We start from the raw sequence: 20,701 nt of genomic DNA on the forward strand, positions 1-20,701 counted from the left end.
CACAAACTACTGAGGGAACACAAACTATTGTGAGGGAACACAAACTACTGAGGGAACAGAAACTATTGTGAGGGAACAGAAACTATTGTGAGGGAACAGAAACTATTGTGAGGGAACAGAAACTATTGTGAGGGAACACAAACTACTGAGGGAACACAAACTACTGAGGGAACAGAAACTATTGTGAGGGAACACAAACTACTGAGGGAACACAAACTACTGAGGGAACACAAACTACTGTGAGGGAACACAAACTACTGTGAGGGAACACAAACTACTCAGGGAACAGAAACTATTGTGAGGGAACACAAACTACTGAGGGAACACAAACTACTGAGGGAACAGAAACTATTGTGAGGGAACACAAACTACTGTGAGGGAACACAAACTACTGTGAGGGAACACAAACTACTGTGAGGGAACACAAACTACTGAGGGAACAGAAACTATTGTGAGGGAACACAAACTACTGTGAGGGAACACAAACTACTGTGAGGGAACACAAACTACTCAGGGAACAGAAACTATTGTGAGGGAACACAAACTACTGAGGGAACAGAAACTATTGTGAGGGAACAGAAACTACTGAGGGAACACAAACTATTGTGAGGGAACACAAACTACTGTGAGGGAACAGAAACTATTGTGAGGGAACACAAACTATTGTGAGGGAACACAAACTATTGTGAGGGAACACAAACTATTGTGAGGGAACACAAACTACTGTGAGGGAACACAAACTACTGTGAGGGAACACAAACTACTGTGAGGGAACACAAACTACTCAGGGAACAGAAACTATTGTGAGGGAACAGAAACTATTGTGAGGGAACACAAACTACTGTGAGGGAACACAAACTACTGAGGGAACACAAACTACTGAGGGAACACAAACTATTGTGAGGGAACACAAACTACTGAGGGAACAGAAACTATTGTGAGGGAACACAAACTACTGAGGGAACACAAACTATTGTGAGGGAACAGAAACTATTGTGAGGGAACACAAACTACTGAGGGAACACAAACTATTGTGAGGGAACACAAACTACTGAGGGAACACAAACTACTGAGGGAACACAAACTACTGAGGGAACACAAACTATTGTGAGGGAACACAAACTATTGTGAGGGAACACAAACTACTGAGGGAACACAAACTATTGTGAGGGAACACAAACTACTGAGGGAACACAAACTATTGTGAGGGAACACAAACTACTGTGAGGGAACACAAACTATTGTGAGGGAACAGAAACTATTGTGAGGGAACAGAAACTATTGTGAGGGAACAGAAACTACTGTGAGGGAACACAAACTATTGTGAGGGAACACAAACTACTGAGGGAACACAAACTATTGTGAGGGAACACAAACTATTGTGAGGGAACACAAACTATTGTGAGGGAACACAAACTACTGAGGGAACACAAACTACTGAGGGAACACAAACTATTGTGAGGGAACACAAACTATTGTGAGGGAACAGAAACTATTGTGAGGGAACAGAAACTGTTCGCGGCATCCAACAGCCATGAAGAGGCTATGTAGCGGGATGGCTAGTGACTCGCTCGCACTTTGTCGACATATCGTTATGAAAACAATAGACTGATGATCTTACTTGATTTCGCTTTATTTCAGCTTGACATATGCAGACACGATTTCTTGAAGGCAATACGGTCAACAGAAAGTTGGCTCCCGCAACTCGCCCCTTCCAAACACACAGCCCCAAACAATCCATAAAAGGAAATAATATAGGAAACGGAAGTGATCACCTGTGCCCCGTGACAGTGAATAACCAATAATAAATAATGCTCCAACATTCCGCCCCATGATTATTACAAACAAAATAAAGATAATAATCATCATCAATTACCAACAATAATAAATACATTAACAATATACAAATCATTTTAGAAATATACAAAATGTTTACATATACAGTATGTATATGCATGCATCTGTCCATGTAAAAAAAACCAAAAAATCAGTTATAGTCTTCCGTTTCCAGAAGTAGACAAATCTTGGTAACAGGTCTGTCTAAGTAGTTGTACCTTGTTTTAATCCTCACTTGGCGGATAAATCCCTTCTTATCTGGTATAGTATGGACAATTTTACCCATAATCCATGAGTTTCGAGGGGCAGCATCATTGACAACGAGTACAACATCTCCCACTTTAAAGTTTCTTCTCTTTACAAGCAATTTCTGCTGTTCCTGTAGCTGAGGTAGGTATTCCCTTATCCACCTCCTCCAAAACAAGTCGGCCATGTACTGTACTTGTCGCCACCTACGACGTACATATAAGTCCTCCCTCTGAAACAAACCAGGGGGTAAAGATGGTTGAGTTTTCAGAAGTAACAGATGGTTAGGTGTTAGAGCCTCTAGATCTTTAGGATCCATAGATGATCTTGTTATAGGACGGCCATTAATAATTGACTCCACTTCGCAAAAAAGCGTATGAAGACCCTCTTCATCTAAACTCTGCCCCCTCAAGATTGAATTCATAATCTTCCTCACTGATCGAATCATCCTCTCCCAAACACCACCGTGATGAGATCCCGCAGGAGGATTAAATATCCATTTGATACTCTTCTGAATTAGAACATCATTGATCTTATGATGGTTCCAACCTTTTATGGCTTCTCTCAATTCTCGTTCAGCTCCAACAAAGTTGGTTCCATTATCGGAGCGTAATTCTAATACTTGACCACGTCGTGCTAAGAACCGCCGTAAGGCGTGGATGAAGGAATCTGTATCCAATGATGCAACCACTTTGATATGTATGGCTCTTATAGCCAAACAGGTAAAAATGACTCCATATCGCTTCACAAACTATTGTGAGGGAACGGAAAACGTATTGTGAGGGAACGCAAACAATTGCGATGGAACGCAAAACTTATTGTGAGGGAACACAAACTATTGTGAGAGAACGGAAAACGTATTGTGAGGGAACAATATCAAGAAAAATCAAGAAAATCCCTGTTAGAACATTATTTTTATTCTCTAGTAAGACCTTCGATATTCAGGCAATGATGAACTGTAGAAATCTTATTCTCTATGACAATTTTTGTATTTTGAGAAGGTTTGTTTCAATACAGAAATTGAAACCAACCTTGTGAAATATTCCCTGCGGTACAAAGTGTGACAACTAGCCACAGTCTCACTAAATAAATGAAGTGTTTGAAACTGAAGCCATCAAGGTGAACGACTGGAGGAGGTCAAATCAAGACTGAGACAGACAGCAGAAGTGTTGCGGTATAACCGCAGTGATACTGAGGGCAAGTGGAAGCTGTGGTACTCTCACAGGGACGCGAGAGGAAGTCAGTAACCTGGAACGGCGAGATAACGCGGCTGCACACACCTTAAGCTTCTGATTACGCTCAAGTCCCCACCGCACAGGCACTTCACAACTCTTCACCAAACCAATTACCTTTTGCATAATTGGCCAATTTTTCCCATTCGTGAGACCAGCTGAGCAAGTCCCTGAAGATTTCTGAACGCTAACAACGGCCAAAACGCTTTAATTAATCCATGACGAGGCGGTGAAAGTCGCTCTCTTTGAAATGAAGGACGCACAAGTTCGTCAAGCGTCTGAGAAAACGTATCTCCACAGTTAACATGAAATCACATTAAATGGGTTTTCAATGCTGTTTCCCATCCAGTCCATTTTTGTGCACTTAAAATTTCCTTCATAATTTCCTTTCCAAATTAGGTAGTTTAAGTTCATATTAAAAAGCCATGAGCGCTGCGATTTGGGTCTCATTTTCCGATCCCATATACCCAATTTGCCATTGTTAATGTTTAATTCTGCTTTCTAAAGACAGGTTGGAAATCGTGAGATTTTATTTCAATACGTGTCAACAGAATAATTAGTAAACAAACCTGCATGTAGTTTTGTGAAGAAACAAATAAATATCCTTGCGCGACCCCGTGTGCACATGCGTGGACGTTGTATTTTGGCTTCGCTATACACCACGCATAATTTAAATACATTTATACTGACTGATCTCAGTTCAGGAGATTCTGTGCTGTCGGTAAAGGGATAAACTTTCAATGCACTTTCGAGTCATGTGACCAAACAACATGGTGCTAATCACAGCGCAGTTTATCTTTGGGAGAAACAACAACAAAACTACATCTGGTAAGAAACTGAATTAAGTTTTTACACTGAAACCTGTTTGAGACTAAAGATTAGAGTCTCTAGTTTCATCCGATATGACATTTTAAATATTTGAGCGATTTATCGCGAAACGGCACACTGATAAACACAATGATCACGTACAGTATGTGGACTATAGGATCATTTCGCTTTAAATATCCTCTATTTACATTATCACACTGAGATTTAATGGGTTCATCTAAAAACTGAATAATGTGTCTTTCAAAGGCTTTATATGGAGTTATGATGAAAATAAGCTGCATTTCAAACTGTTCTGAGACCAGTGCAGACAGACAGCACACTGGAGGTTAAGTCATGCACTAATAGGGAGCAAGGGAGCATCCTATAGCTCTCCTATAACTGTTCTGAGATCAGTGCAGACAGACAGCACACTGGAGGTTAAGTCATGCACTAAATAGGGAGCAAGGGAGCATCCTATATCTCTCCTATAACTGTTCTGAGACCAGTGCAGACAGACAGCACACTGGAGGTTGAGTCATGCACTAAATAGGGAGCAAGGGAGCATCCCATAGCTCTCCTATAACTGTTCTGAGATCAGTGCAGACAGACAGCACACTGGAGGTTAAGTCATGCACTAAATAGGGAGCAAGGGAGCATCCTATATCTCTCCTATAACTGTTCTGAGACCAGTGCAGACAGACAGCACACTGGAGGTTGAGTCATGCACTAAATAGGGAGCAAGGGAGCATCCTATAGCTCTCCTATAACTGTTCTGAGACCAGTGCAGACAGACAGCACACTGGAGGTTAAGTCATGCACTAAATAGGGAGCAAGGGAGCATCCTATAGCTCTCCTATAACTGTTCTGAGACCAGTGCAGACAGACAGCACACTGGAGGTTGAGTCATGCACTAAATAGGGAGCAAGGGGCATCCATACTCTATAACTGCTACCAGTGCAGCATACACTGAGTAGTCTCACTAATGGCAGGGACATCCTATGATGTCTAGACCAGTAGACAGACACACTGGAGGTTAAGTCATTCACTAAATAGGGAGCATCCTATAGCTCTATGCAGTTAAGTGCGTTCACTCCTAAAATCTGATCAAAAGTTCAGTTTCAGGCTGCAGATGATGTTTGGATCACTCAACATGTGAACTGGGTATAGTTTTAAGGGTTCGGCCATCGAGCACAAAACAGATGTGTTTCTGTTGAGACCCCTGGGGTACATCTCCACACAGATACAGACATGAGGTAACGTTGACTGGAAAAGGAAAAAGCAACAGGACTGGCAAAAATGTGATTGTTGTTGACAAGACATATTCAGACCCCTCTGTGGCCCTCTCATGATGGAATACTGTTCTTCCACCGTTCGGGTTTCCAGCACGCCGTGAGCCTGATTACCAGCGCCAGCGTTGAGGAACGTCCATCTTCAACCACCTGTCATCACCAACATCAGGATAAGAGTAAGACACAAGAGATTTCACGAACAGCATGGCCAGGTCTAAGGGGGAGGCAGAGGGGGCAATGCCCCCAAAATGTTCCTTGTTCCCTGCCCAGTTGGATGGCGAAAGCGATCAAGATGAAAAGAGAACTTATTGCCCATCCTAAAGGTCAAAATACCCCCTAAAGATGGTATCCTAGTACCAGCTCTGACGCACAGGCTGCCTTTTAAAAACAGTCGGAGTTTAACTAGAGACAAATGTGAGGGTGAAAGATCAAACGACTCTTCTGTATAGATGTAATCTTAAAGGTGCATGCCAGAGGTCGACCGATATTGGATTTTGTAGACACTGATCACTAAGGTGGTGGGAAAAAAACGATATCCTATTTCGCTTCATTTCATTTTAAACCGATGTATTGAATGTTAAAAAAATGGTAGTTCTTCCTTAACGGGACGGGCACAGAAATGAAGGCTACAAAATGTCCAAAATGAATGAAATACAAGATCCAGTTCATTGTGCAGCCAAAATCGTAATAACCACCAAAAACTAAAGGAGCCCAAAAAACAGAATGGGACTCTTACTTTGTATGTTTGAAAACTTGGGATGCAGACATTTCAAAGGAAACAAAATGTGCACTCCAATGCAAAGATGCGAATAGGCGCGAATGGAGCGAATGGCGCGACACGAACACGCGAAAGCAGTTCATTTGCATATACGCGCGAGTTGTCATTTTTCAACTTGAGTGAAAATTCGCATGACGCGTTTACGCGAAAGTGAGCGAGGAAGTTGGACGACCTGGTAAGTTCGGAAAATATGCACGTCTACTTGATTCTAGCTATTGGTTGAACTTTATTATGAAGTCGTAGAAGCCCCTCCTCCCGTCCTGTTCCGGAACAGAAGCGGGAATACTCGCGGGTTCACGTTACTCGTAGCATTGCTCGCGCGAGTTTGACCGCTGGATTTAAACTGCCGTTCGCGCGAGCAATGCGAGACAAAAACTTTCATGCGTTGTATGTGAACGCACCATAACGATCATCCCAACATAAAAACACTAATTAATTCCTCCATTTCTTTTAAATTCGCACAGGTGGCGTGAATGGAGCAAATGGCGCGACTCGAACATGCAAAATCACTTCATTCGCGTATTCGTGCAAGTTGACATTTTTCAACTTGGGCTGAAAACGCACATGGCGCGTTGACGCGAAAGCCTATCACCATTGAGATTGTCCGGATGTCACTGACGTAGTAGCAGAAGAAATCTGGAAAAATGGATGAAACTATCGTTGTTGCGGTGTTTGGGCGCCCGGAATTGTACGACACAACGTCATAAATGTGCAGAGCCTGGACGATCAAAGACATCGCTCGGAGGAAAGTGAGCGAGGAAGTTGGACGTTCTGAAAATATGCGCGTCTACTTGATTCCAGATATTGGTTGAACTTTACTATGAACCAAGTCGTAGAAGCTCCTCCTCCCGTCCTTTTCCGGAAGAGAAGCGGGAATACTCGCGGGTTCACGTTACTCGCGCGAATGCCAGTTTAAACACACATCAAACTCGCGCGAGCAATACGAGGCGAAAACTTTCTTCACGTTGTATGTGAATGCACCATAACGATCATCCCAACATAAAAACACCCCACTAATTAATACCTCCATTTCTTTAACTAAGGTGGTGGGAAAAAACGATATCCTGTTTCGTATTATTGTATTTTAAACCGATTTATTGAATGTTTAAAAATCGTAGTTCTTCCTTACTGGGACGGGTACAGACATTAAGGCTATAAAATGTCCATAATAAATGAAATACAAGATCCAGTTCATTGTGCAGCCAAAATCTAAATAATGGAGAAATACAGAGGCAAGAAAAAGTATGTGAACCCTTTGGAATTACCTGCATTTCTGCATTAATTAATAAAATCTGATCTTCAAATAAGTGCTAATAATAGATAAACACAAGCTGCTTGTCAAATAATGAAACAAATAATATGCTTTTATTGAACATGTTTAATTATACACATTCCTTGCTGGAAAAAGTATGTGAACCCTTGTATTTAATAACTGGTAGAAGCTCCTTCACCAGCAATAACCTCCACCAGACGTTAATCAATATTCACAGTTTTAAAATGACTAAACGAGAGACGATCAGCCGATCTCTCACTCCAGACCCTCCATTCGTTTTCCTACAGCGACTGAGGTCAACAAGCACAGATCCTAAAGCTCTCGCCCCAGCTGGCACAAAACAGTTAACACAAAAAGATGGATATTTGCTTCATGTCACATAAGGTCACGTCAGTCTACGGTTTAATCAGTTTCTGTGATTTGTTTGTCTATATATGTGAAGAGGATCATGTGCGTTCGATTGATGGTATTCAGAACGAGACGTGCTCGAGGAACGAGACGTGCTCAGCTTTTTTGCAATGAACCGAGCAGTCTTTATAAAACCCCATAAAAACAAAATTGGAGTTTTATTCCATTCGTATAAATCTTTATCAGATACATGACTTGAAAACTGAGACTTTTATTTAGGGAAACGGATCAAAAATACTGATGACTCATGATGCACAAGACGCCATTCAACAGAAAGTGCTTCAATGCGTGTGTGAACGGATGTCACTTTAGTATGCAACAGTTCCACGGTGAAGTCACGAACAGTTGTGGTACTTGGAGAACAATTTAATCGCTCCATTTTGAGGAAGTAACCAAACCCTTGTGAGTTCTGTAATCTCCCAGTGTCCAATGACACAGCCTTCAAATGTGAGTCATGAGGACAATCCTGTGTTACTTCCTGTAGAGAGGAGAGGCTGACAGGAAGTTTCCTGAACATAAATGTGTGTGTGTGTGTGTGTGTGTGTGTGTGTGTGTGTGTGTGTGTGTGTGTGTGTGTGTGTGATACAGGGAGACAACATTTTAACAGAGAAATATAATACACAATATAATACAATTAGCAAATGAGGGAAAAAATGACCCGAATATCCTAAAAAGACAAATGTAGCATGCCTGTATATTAATGTATTCTCAGTGCATTGTAATGCATATATAAGGCCTTTTAATTACCCTCAAGATCAATTGTGTGTTCTCATGAATTATGCACAATGCTTTAAAGCACTCAACTATTCATGGTAAAGCCTTTAACCCTTTAAGCTTGGATGGCCCATCCGATAAATCGTCAAAATATTAATAACTACAGTCTTGACCAATTTATTACATATTTTCACTGTACATAATATTGCAATTAGTAAAAACATCAAACTGATCAAATATTCATGTGTCACATGTTGTTGGAAAGCTCTTAAAGAGTAAAATACAACCAGACTATTTGTTTTACTCACAGACGAAAATATAGCGAGTAACAGCTAATTATACGTCTTTGATAATTATGTTGATGTTGCTAATATGCCACGTTTTTACTTTTAACTAGGGACTAACTAGGTTAGTGAATGGCGCTGCTCTGTTTACAGACACACACACACACACACACACACACACACACACACACACACACACACACACACACACACACTCGCGGCTATTTTTAGCCTTCACAATGGTGGGCAATATTTGAGCGCTACTCACGAACAACATCTCAGATGTAGATGTTCAATAGTTCGGTTCACTTATAATATGCATTTAATATGCATTTGACCAGAATATGAATAAGAAGTGAATTAAACGACTGTGAACTAGCCCACAAACATACACTTACAGGACGTCCTGGAGAGATCAGAAAGTCAAAATAAAAGCGTGAGGGGTTAAAAAGTTAAAGGTGCACGATTGAGATACATTACTATATATTACTATTATAATATATTATTATTTGTTTGCAAATGATAATAGTATTTAAGCTGAATGGGTTCCAAAAAATAACTGTGTGAATGAAAATGCGTGGATAACTAAATTAACAAAAGAGATCTGAATCTAATTAGCCTGAATCAGAAGAGAAAAAGTGGTATCGGTGCATCCCTATTGATAACTTCATGAAATATAAATGGAACATAAATGTGGCAGAAAAAGGGCGGGGCCGGGTCGTGATTCCGCACATCCGGCCCCAAATCGCCTGCTCCTTTCCATTAATCCTTTACACTGGTGCCGAACTCCGGGAAGGAAGAGGGATGCGCCGTAGAAGAGTCCTCACCTATATATCTATAAATATCATAGATTGTACATCAAGTACATCAACACATAGCATTACTTAGAGTCTGTGATTATCTTTCAATCGAGTCCACACACAAGATAATCAGATGTATAGATCATTAGATAATCCACATGAAGCACAATGTTACATATGACCACCAGGAGATGGCGCCAAATACACGACACAGACTCAATGATGACTCAAATGACACAGAATGAAACTCATTCTGTGTAATCTCATGACTAAAATCATGTCTGCATGCTATGCAAACCTTTAGTCATTGTTGTGTTTGCATGTGTAATTAGTTCTTATGTACAATTATTATCTTTTATTTGTTTGGAAATGTTTTTGGACACTATGATACATTATATTTGTAATGTTGTAACTTTTGATTGCTTTGTCGAATCAACACAAAACATTTTCAGAGCCACGCAGATATAAATAATGTCAAAAACGAAAAATAAGAATGATAAAAATGTGATCTTTCAGCAGTTTTTTTAGTTGAGAGTATCAGAATGTATCATAATCTACATATCATCTAAAAATTTGAAAAGTTTTCTTTACAATGATACACTTGACCCTCCTAGTTTTTGTTTGTTTGTCAAGTTATAAGCCTTTAATTTTGGGTATGCCACTGAAACAGGAAATCAAAAACACATTTAGAGCTTAAAGGGTTAAAAGGGTTTTCTTCTGAGGTGAATGTATTTTTATTAATAATCACAAAAACACTATCACACTAGAATATACAGTATCTCACAAAAGTTAGTACACCCCTCACATTTCTGTAAATATTTGATTATATCTTTTCATGTGTGCAGCTTGTATAACAGTGTAAATTTGCTGTCCCCTCAAAATAACTCAACACACAGCCATTAATGTCTAAACCGCTGGCAACAAAAGTGAGAACACCCCTAAGTGAAAATGTCCAATTTGCCATGAGGTGCCATGTTGAACTTCCAGTGACCAGTATGAGGGAGTGTGAGAGTGATGACACCAAATTTAACACACCTGCTCCCCATTCACACCTGAGACCTTGTAACACTGAGGCACATGACAGCGGGGAGGGAAAATGGCTAATTGGGCCCAATTTGGACATTTTCACTTAGGGGTGTTCTCACTTTTGTTGCCAGCGGTTTAGACATTAATGGCTGTGTGTTGAGTTATTTTGAGGGGACAGCAAATATACACTGTTATACAAGCTGTACACATGAAAAGATATAATCAAATATTTACAAAAATGTGAGGGGTGTACTTACTTTTGTGAGATACTGTATATATTATATAGATGGTCTTAGCTAGTTTAAGCTGGTCTCCAAGCCTGACAGGCTGAAAAGTACCCAAAACCCTTCTAAAACCTGCCTAATGTCCAGCCAGACCAGACTTGGAGACCAGTCAACCGGTTTAGGCTGGTTTTAGCTGTTTTTTTTTAACATGGTATCCATGTAAAATGTCTATAATGAAGCCGATACCTTTGGTCCGACATCTCTTCATGAAAAACCAATAAAAACAAGAGTTAGAGCTGATGTAGTTTGAAAAGACAAACGATGGTACTCTCAAATATGATGATGTAATGTGGCTGAACGTCAGGCAGAAGAGAACACATCACCTGTGCGCTTTGAAGACCGCAAGACATGGGTCAAACTGAAAAGAGTTCATGACCCAGTAATCAATGTTCAAGCCCTACATGGAATCATTTATATTTCCACCCGAAGATCAATGAGATCCATCAGGAGGGCATCTGTCCACCCTAATATCTCCACTGCAGACCGCAGACAATATCAGCGTCTGGACGTAAATTGATCATGTCTGGCCGCATTCTCCGTTTATGAGGAAAGACAATCTGGTCTGACCAAGTTTGGGGATTTGATTAACAGAGAATAGGGATGTTGTTATAACTGTATAAGTAATTGTATATCTTGGTAACATATATACCACAATATAATTAATTTCGGTTGAAAATTAAATGACGAAATTTTTTATTTATGAAATAAACATGGTGATATCCATTTTTGGATAATCCAGTGAATTAAATACTTCACAAGTCACAAAGACTCTGTCACATTGTGCATAATGGTGCGTTCACATACAACGCGAAGCGAGCGTTCCACATGGCGCGATTACATACAAAGTCAATGCAAAGATGCGAATTAGCGCGAATGCAGTGAATGGTGCGACTCGAACACACAAAATCACTACATTCGAGTATTCGCGCGAGTTAAAATTTTTCAACTCGAGCGGAAAGTTCGCATGACGCGTTGTCGCCAAAGCCTATCAGCATTGAGATTGTCCGGATGTCACTGACGTAGTAGCAGAACAAATTTGGAATAATGGTTGTAGCGGTGTGTGGGCACACGGAATTGTATGACACAACGTCATACATGTAGAGACCGGACGAAAAAAATACATCGCTTGGAGGAAAGTGAGCGAGGAAGTTGCGCGTGAAAATATGCGCGTCTACTTGATTCCAGCTATTGGTTGAATTTATTATGAAGTCGTAGAAGCCCCGCCTCCTGTCCTTTTCCGGAAGAGAAGCGGGAATACTCGCGGGTTCACGTTACTCGCGCGAACACCAGTTTAAACATACATATATAATCCAGCGGTCAAACTCACGCGAGCAATGCAAGGCAAAACTTTTCTTTGCGTTGTTAAAGGTACAGTGTGTAATTTCTACACCGCTAACATCTCCAAATGGAATTTTGACAAAATTGTAGGGTATTTCTTAAACATTGGGCGTTTTCATTTACATTTTCACAGATTTGAACTTTTTACTTTATGTTATATGAAGATCACATAAAAACTGAATTGGAAACCATTTACAAGGTCTTCTGGAAGCCATCGGGAGAACCGAGCGGGCCGACGCACTTTGGGGCCGATCAGGGGCGGACTGACCATCGGGAGAACCGAGCAGGCCAGTCGCGTAACGGGCCGCGATAAGCTAAAATGAGCAGAACGGACCACAAAACGGCACCGCGATATGCAAACTTTGGGCCAGTTGCCATGTAAAATCCCGGGCCGATTTCTCTTCCCAGTCCAGCCCTGGCTATTACTCAATTCAACTGAGGGAATGAGTTTCTCAATCGAGTAAAGCCAACTTGTTACGGTTTTCAGCATCCCATCATCGTCATTTCCAACATAGAGAATTTGAGACGATTGGAAATTACACAGGGGTGTGAACTTTCATGACAAAAATGACAAATCTCCTGTGATAAATGTATATATTTGGCACAGCGTAAACAGTATATTCCAATGTAACATGGTATATAGACCAGCACACCACCCAGACCAACCCGAAATACAAACTGGATTTTCTTTATTCTAGATTTTTATGGCTAAACTCATCGGATTTGTTTCCAACTTTTCATACACATCCAACATTGGCTGTTTGTAATGGTTTTACAACAGGCTATTTGTGGACCTCAAAGTTTATGAAAAGCCGAGTGTGAGAGATATTTTCTCCTTGTCCTCAAAGGCCACAGAGTTGGCAGAACCACTGGTCGTGTCCCAGCGAGAGGTCACGGATCCTGTGATGGACCCTTGAGGAATGGCCTGTTATTGTAAGCTGCTGGGGAATGCTGGGTAAATATTTAGTCTGACAGAACAAGCAGTAATAAATTACAGGCTTTTCTCGGATCTTTCTGCGCTGGCTGCTGCAGAGAAACACAAGAGGAGCAGCTGGGGGTACGAGCCGACACTTGGCAGCCACGACTGGCGTGTTTACTTGCAATCGTTTGCTGGCGTGGAGTCATCTGTTCACACACTGTGTCATGTGACGTATTATATCTTAGGGTTTGAAACATAAATATGCATTAATGTCTTGACTTCAATACGTTTTTTTTTGTAATCTGTTGGAGTAACTTGACATCTTCATCATTACTGTCAATCTATGATGGACCTTAGGGCCAAAACAAAGATGGTTGCAATCGTTTTTGGCGAGTATCATATCCATAATGTTTCCATTAAATTATAGACGTTGTCAATGAACGTAAGGCACATGTGTTAAGTCCTCTGCTATTTAAACAAAAACAACTTGTAGACTGTAAACACAGTTTTTAGTGTAAGATTTCCAACAAAATTTACATTCGAAAACTCTATTGTTGTTCAACCATTTGTACGCCAGTACGAAATTACTGACGAAAGGTTTTTTTATCGTGTCAACAATAACGAAGACCAGACGGAAAATATGCATCATTAACATAATTATTCAATTATAATTTAAACATACTGGTGATGAATATAAATTACAAAAATAATGCTGCAAGATATTACAAAAACACAATTATTTTAACCCTCCTGTGGTGTTCGGTCATTTTTGACCGAAATACATTTTCCTCATTTAATAAAAATGGTTTGCGTTATCGGAGCAGTACTCAGATTTGACAAGACTTGAGGACTTTTCCTCCATTTTCCATCTGAATATACAAAAAATAAATTGGGCTTGATTCGAGAAGTCTAAGGTACACCTTCGTTATTTGCGGTCAAAAGTGACCGACCATTGAAAATGAATGGGAAAGACCAAAAAACAGAGCTTTTTTTTTAATCTGTCAAATACAAACAATAAATCAGCCACAATCCAGAAACAAAACATACAGAAATTACAGGGTGAGACTCTAAAACATCCTGAGTGCAAAACATCAGCACCCACTCGCACACAAACACACTTATTCACACTTATATACACACACGCACACACAAATGAACTGGTGAGACTATAACACAGAGGTTGTTTTTTTTACATTTGTCAAAAAATAAATAAAACTATAAATCAGTCACAATGCTAAACACACACACACTCCTAAATGAAGGGATGAGAGGATAACACACTCATAATGCAGAACACACACACACACACACACACACACACACACACACACACAAGAACCAGGGAACCAATAAGTGGAGCTCTGCAGCCATCTTTTGGTCATTGTTGGCATCACAAGTCATCTGTTGTTTTCCAGCTGATGACAGCAAACTCGTACATTATTGCTGAGGTAAACTGGTGTCACATGATATGGATACATGTACTAGACATTCCGGGAATCCATTAAACAGGTGCTCACAACTCCCTCCGGTTATATCACAAAATGGGAAACAGAGCATGCCAAACCAACCTATACAATGGTTACTGAAGCTTACAATCTGACTAGCATCTCCTTTTGTTTTCCACAGAAAGAAAGTCATACGGGTTTGAAACGACGTGAGGGTGAGTAAATAATGACAGACATTTCATTTTGGGGTGAACAGTTACTCGAAATGTTTTGATGTTTAGGGATATCACGCTGGCAGGACTGGAGGGTAATGCAATAGTCGTTTAGCAGCCAACTTGTTATGTTGTGGATGGTTGCATGCCGAGACTGACCTTTGACCTGCTGCTATTCACAGTCTTTACTGTAACATTGTCTCTCAAACACATGCACACTCAGTGAGGCCTGTCCAGCAGAGGGGCTGATGGGAGTTTTATGGGAGGTGTAATGCACGGGCCACAGGTTCTGTGTTAACTTCACATTCTTATTACCAATTAAACGCACACGCCCCTCAGACCCTCAATAATGGCTTACGACAAGCCGACTGAACATGTCCTCATCTTGTTTTCTTGAGTTTTGTTTCAAATGAGCAATAACAGGAAGGCGGTGTTAATGTTGTCAATACAAATAGTAGTGATGCACCGATGTATCGGCAGCCGATTTTTATCAGCCTATAATTGACCAAATTAAAAACCAACGAAATATCGGTTACAAGCATAGACTGTAAAAAAAGATGGACGACGCCCCTTTGCTCTTTTCCATTGGTGAGAACTGAAGCCGCCAGTGTCCCGATATGACGCTGACATCTTGGGACTTGAGTCTGCGCAGTTGCGATTTCGGGACCAGACCTGCGCAGTAGTGAGCAGGAAGTAAAGCCGCGAAATCAAGGCCCCGCCCTCACTCTCGCCGAATCAATCGCAAGGACACGCCCCTGCACTTTTGACTTTTGATTTATGACGGTGTGAAAAAATTAATTATAGAAATTTAGATATTAAATTTAAAGCTCCAATCTCAAAAAAAGTCAGTTGGTGCTTCAGTGACTACGTCGCTCAGAGAACCTGTCAATCACAGCTGTCAATCATGATGTCACAGCACCGTTTTTATAGCATCAAATAACTAAAAACAAACTTATTTTGAAAACAAACACTTGAAATGACATCACCGTGATAGAAACGAGAGTAAATGACAGAAACTATCTTTGGAAAAAAGATATGCGAAGTGTAATTTAATTGTTTAGTTGGTCTCACGTCCCGTTGAATAACATGGGGAGGTGGGGCTTATGACCTATACTAGGACCAGCCACCGGGGGGCGATCGAGACATTTTGGCTTCACTTTTGAGGGCTTGTGCGGCACACTTGGTTATAAGCATGAAAACGTAGATATGAAAAAAAATATCGGTATCGGCCAATCAGTTAACCCTTTAAGCCCACGAGAAAGAAAAAACAATTCTTAAAAATATGAATAACGACAGTCTTGACCAACACAAAATAGGTGTCGTTTGAAAGCTTAGAAGCTTTACATTATAATGCATGTAGACATTATGACCAAAACTGAACAAGTGCTTGTAAATTTGCAGTCAAATCAAATAGTCATGTGTCATATGTTGTTGGAAAGCTCTTAAAGAGTAAAATACAACCAGGTCATTTGTTTTACTCACAGATGAAAATATAGCGAGTAACAGCTAATTATATGTCTTTGATAATTATGTTGGTGTTGATTATATGCAGCATTTTCGCTTATAACGTCACGAAAAATAAACGGAATATTAAATATTCAAACGAGTCCACACACAAGATAATCAGATGTATAGATCATTAGATAATCCACATGAAGCACAATGTTACATATGACCACCAGGAGATGGCGCCAAATACACGACACAGACTCAATGATGACTCAAATGACACAGAATGAAACTCATTCATTAATAGTGAGATTGGAGAGGGATAAAAGGGCAATGCAGACCGCCAGAGTGAGAGAGAGAGAGAGAGAGAGAGAGAGAGTGTGAGAGCGAGAGCGAGAGCGAGAGAGAGAGAGAGATGCACGCAGCAGTCAAGTGTGTGTATTTGTTGGTGTGCTGAAAAGCAGTCCTTTGTTTGTTAGAAAGAACAAGTGTGTAAACTACAGATTTACCTGGCCCTCACTTCCTCCAAAACTAAGCAAGAGACCTCATCACAGAGACCAAACACCTGTCCCTCCTCCTTTTTATAAGCCTATCATTTTGGCCACACCACTGAAACAGGAAATCTTTAAAAACACATCCAGAGGGTTTAGATCGGTCTCGACATCGGCCCAAAATATTCATATTGGTACACCTATGACCTGGACATGTTCTTGACAAATTCTCCATATGTGTTACACGTCTGTATGATCTACTAACGTTTAGCAACTGTATTTCAATGCACTCAACTTGACTTTTATATCTAGTGTGATTCTCTCACCTGTTCTCATGCACAGATGGACAGAGAAGTGACCGTGTTACAATCTTTTCTGATGGAAATAAGACTCCCAGACACACTTATCAGCCTCATGCAGCTCATTTACACGCTGTCGACCGCAACAACAGCACAGAAGCCCGTCATGAATACACAAACTATGACTGTGAGCGAGAACTCATCACAGCAGCCAAAATACACTGAGTTTGGAGTCTCAAGACTCTCTTTAATTCATGTAATATTGAATAAATTGCTTACTGATGGAACAAAACAAAATGGCAATAATCAAACCTCCTGGACGTTACTCTCTCAATCATATGAAGGGTCGTGTTGCGTAATGTCCAACTGGCTACAGAAAAACGTCCCATACTTTACCATCCAAAAGTAAACACGAGAGTAAACAAACTTCATTCCACATTCTGCTCCAGTGCGACCGGAGAAACAGGACGTGGTGAGAATTCAACTCTCCTAAAATGAATCTCTTATATATAATAAGGGCTTACGTGTTTAATCTTAGAGCTTTAAAATAAGACGTGAATGTGCCGAGTGACTCCAGTCAAGTCTCCTTAGCAACCAAATTGGCCTGGTTGCTAGGGAGGGTAGAGTCACATGGGGTAACCTCCTCGTGGTCGCTATAATGTGGTTCTCGCTCTCGGTGGGGCGTGTGGTGAGTGACTCCAGCCAGGTCTCCTTAGCAACCAAATTGGCCCGGTTGCTAGGGAGGGTAGAGTCACATGGGGTAACCTCCTCGTGGTCGCTATAATGTGGTTCTCGCTCTCGGTGGGGCGCGTGGTGAGTTGTGCGTGGATGCCGCGGAGAATAGCGCAAAGCCTCCACAGGTGCTACGTCTCCATGGTAACGCACTCAACAAATCACGTGACCAGATGCGTGGATTGACGGTCTCAGACGTGGAAGCAACCGAGATTCGTCCTCCGCCACCCGGATTGAGGCGAGTCACTACGCCACCACGAGGACTCGGAGCGCATTGGGAATTGGGCTTTACAAATTGGGGAGAAAAAAAATACAAAATACATCCCCCAAAATTGAATGACATTTATAATTGGCAAGATATGATTTATGCCTCATGTAATCCCATATATGCACTTTACAGATATACATTCATAACTACATCTTAACCCCAGCCGTCCTGCCATTTACACGCGTGCTTTTAAGACAAGAGTTCTGTGGAGGACATGATGGGTTTTCGGTCACGCGTTCTAAGTAACGATTACGTTCTGAAACTAACCTAATTAAACGAATCCTTGCATTTTATTATGTCTCATTCGGCACTTCATTTGTTAGTTTTTTTACAGTGGGAATAAAACTAGCGCGCTGTCCCTTTAAGAGAGCACATGCATGTAAAACAGACTACACTGCACAGAGATGATGATGATGATGATGATGACGACGAGACATATGCACGGATACATGGAGAGACGTGGATTTTCAGTCCTATAGAAAGAAACTGTTGATTTCTTGTGCTTCAATGTGTGGATTACTAATTTTCACCAACATCTAAAAACGAAAAATGTGGGGATTTCGCGCACTGTGAACACGGAATGTGTGGGGATACTTCAAATGTTGCGCAAGACGTGCAATCCCGCTACGAAATCCATTAAGTGGGTTTTTTTCCTGCTATTCTCTACACATTGGTAATAGCTGCCGCTATGATGTCTGCACCATCTTGTGCGTGCACGCGACTGTGCCGGCGCGTCCAGTATATTATGCATTTGTGCATCTTTGCGTGATAAATATACTCACGCTCGCTCCTCGGTTAGAAGACTTCGTTCGCTTCATGTAATTGTTGTGCTCTTTCGCTTGTTGTTTACTTGCATGTTATAAATGCAGCACTGGCCCGAATCTCTCACACTGACCCCGGGCCGTCCTTATTAAAAACTTTATGTTAGTATCTTGTAGCAAATCTGTTTTTTTAAGGTGTATCTTGACTGTAGTGTAAGTATTTTAAATTCTGAGTAGCTTGTCGCTCTTCTTCGTCGAGTTCAAAGACTCTCAACCCATGAGTGGCACAATCCGACCGACCACACACCACTGCGATGCCCTGACCAAACAAACAGAATGAACCCTAAAAGTCTGCCCGATCCATCCCCGTCAGACTGACACTAGACAGCCGGACACCCAGACTGCTTATTTACAGCTCAGATGTTGTAAACTCCACCATCCCACTTAACCTCCACAAAACTCAAGATCTGTTCAGTGTCACGGCTCTGATGACCTCTGACCCCTGCTCATCCTGGATGGTCAAACATCCAGTGACTGCCTACGTCTGTATGACAGGTTTGGCATGACACTGCACAGCAGCGCTTTATTGCCCCTCTCAGATTTGGGCACTTCCTGTCATGTCGTACTCTGGCTTAAGATGAGACATAAAGATAACCTCCATCTCCAGACAGCCTGAGGAGGCGTTCTCTCCATCCAACAAACAGAGTGCCGTAAAAACGTTGCCCTGCATTAGAGGATGTGAAATAGATGTATACAAGACAAACTTACGCTTAAGTTCCTGTCCCAGATCTGGATGCTTCCGTCCTGGCAGCCCGCGGCGATGAGTTTGCCGTCTCGGCTGTACGTACAGCAGGTGGGCGTCACTTTCTTACCCTGCTGCGATCGTGGCTTAAACACGGACTTGTGCTTCTTTTCAGAGTTCTTTTCCAAATCTGTACATTATTCCAAACCATTGGCCGCCAGTGTGTGTGTGTATATATATATAATCAGTGAAAACAATGGGAATTGTAAAAGTAAAATGTCCGGACGCATCACGGTAATGAGAGTTTGGCGATACTGTAGATATAGACTTGCGATAGTGACAGACCAATATATTGACCAGGCCAATGAATTTGACAATATTTGGCCTTTATCGTAATTGTCCAATTAATAGAATAACAAAATCCAAAATATACCAACATCCAGGGCTGGACTGGTATTCTGGCACACTGGGCATTTTCCCGGAGGGCCAACGCACTTTGGGACCGATCAGGGGAGGACTGGCCATCGGGAGAACAGAGCGGGCCAGTGGATCGGCCGCGAAATGGGCTGCGATAAGCTAAAATGAGCCGGCGCGGTATGCGAAACGGACCACAAAACGGCGCCGCGATATGCCGCCCCCTGCCGCTCAACTTCTGGGCCAGTTGCTATGTAAAATCCAGAGCTGCCATGCAAGGCGCTAGCCTGCCATTGGGAGCAACTTGGGGTTCAGTGTCTTGCCCAAGGACACTTCGGCATGTGGAGTCATGTGGGCTGGAAATCAAAACGCCAACCCTGCGATTGGCAGCCAACCCGCTCTACCGCCAGAGCCACAGCCGCCCCTGTGTCATAAAAACAGAGAAATGCAGAAGAACAGTAGATCAGCCTGACAGGCATATCTAAAGGACCCATGAAATTCCCATTCCCTTCCCTACATGTGCAGAACACATTACAGCCGTTGAGAGGGACATCACAGCACATAGCCACATGCATATCTAGAGAAGATAGAGAAGAGAGCTGTAATGTGATTCCCAGATAACAAACAGATTCTCGCCACGCTGGCCATCCGACT

At 41.6% G+C, this 20,701-nt stretch overlaps 1 protein-coding gene and 1 pseudogene across 1 annotated transcript in view; one reads left to right on the forward strand and one right to left on the reverse strand.

The window, feature by feature from the left end:
• Window positions 1-20,701, forward strand: part of LOC127636436 (RNA polymerase-associated protein LEO1-like) — a 283,037-nt gene that overhangs the window by 214,192 nt on the left and 48,144 nt on the right. The window lies entirely within an intron of this gene.
• Window positions 1-20,701, reverse strand: part of LOC127636316 (WD repeat-containing protein 70-like) — a 73,499-nt pseudogene that overhangs the window by 21,588 nt on the left and 31,210 nt on the right.

This window comes from Xyrauchen texanus, chromosome 44 (assembly GCF_025860055.1).
Source record: "Xyrauchen texanus isolate HMW12.3.18 chromosome 44, RBS_HiC_50CHRs, whole genome shotgun sequence".
NCBI lineage: Eukaryota > Metazoa > Chordata > Actinopteri > Cypriniformes > Catostomidae > Xyrauchen > Xyrauchen texanus.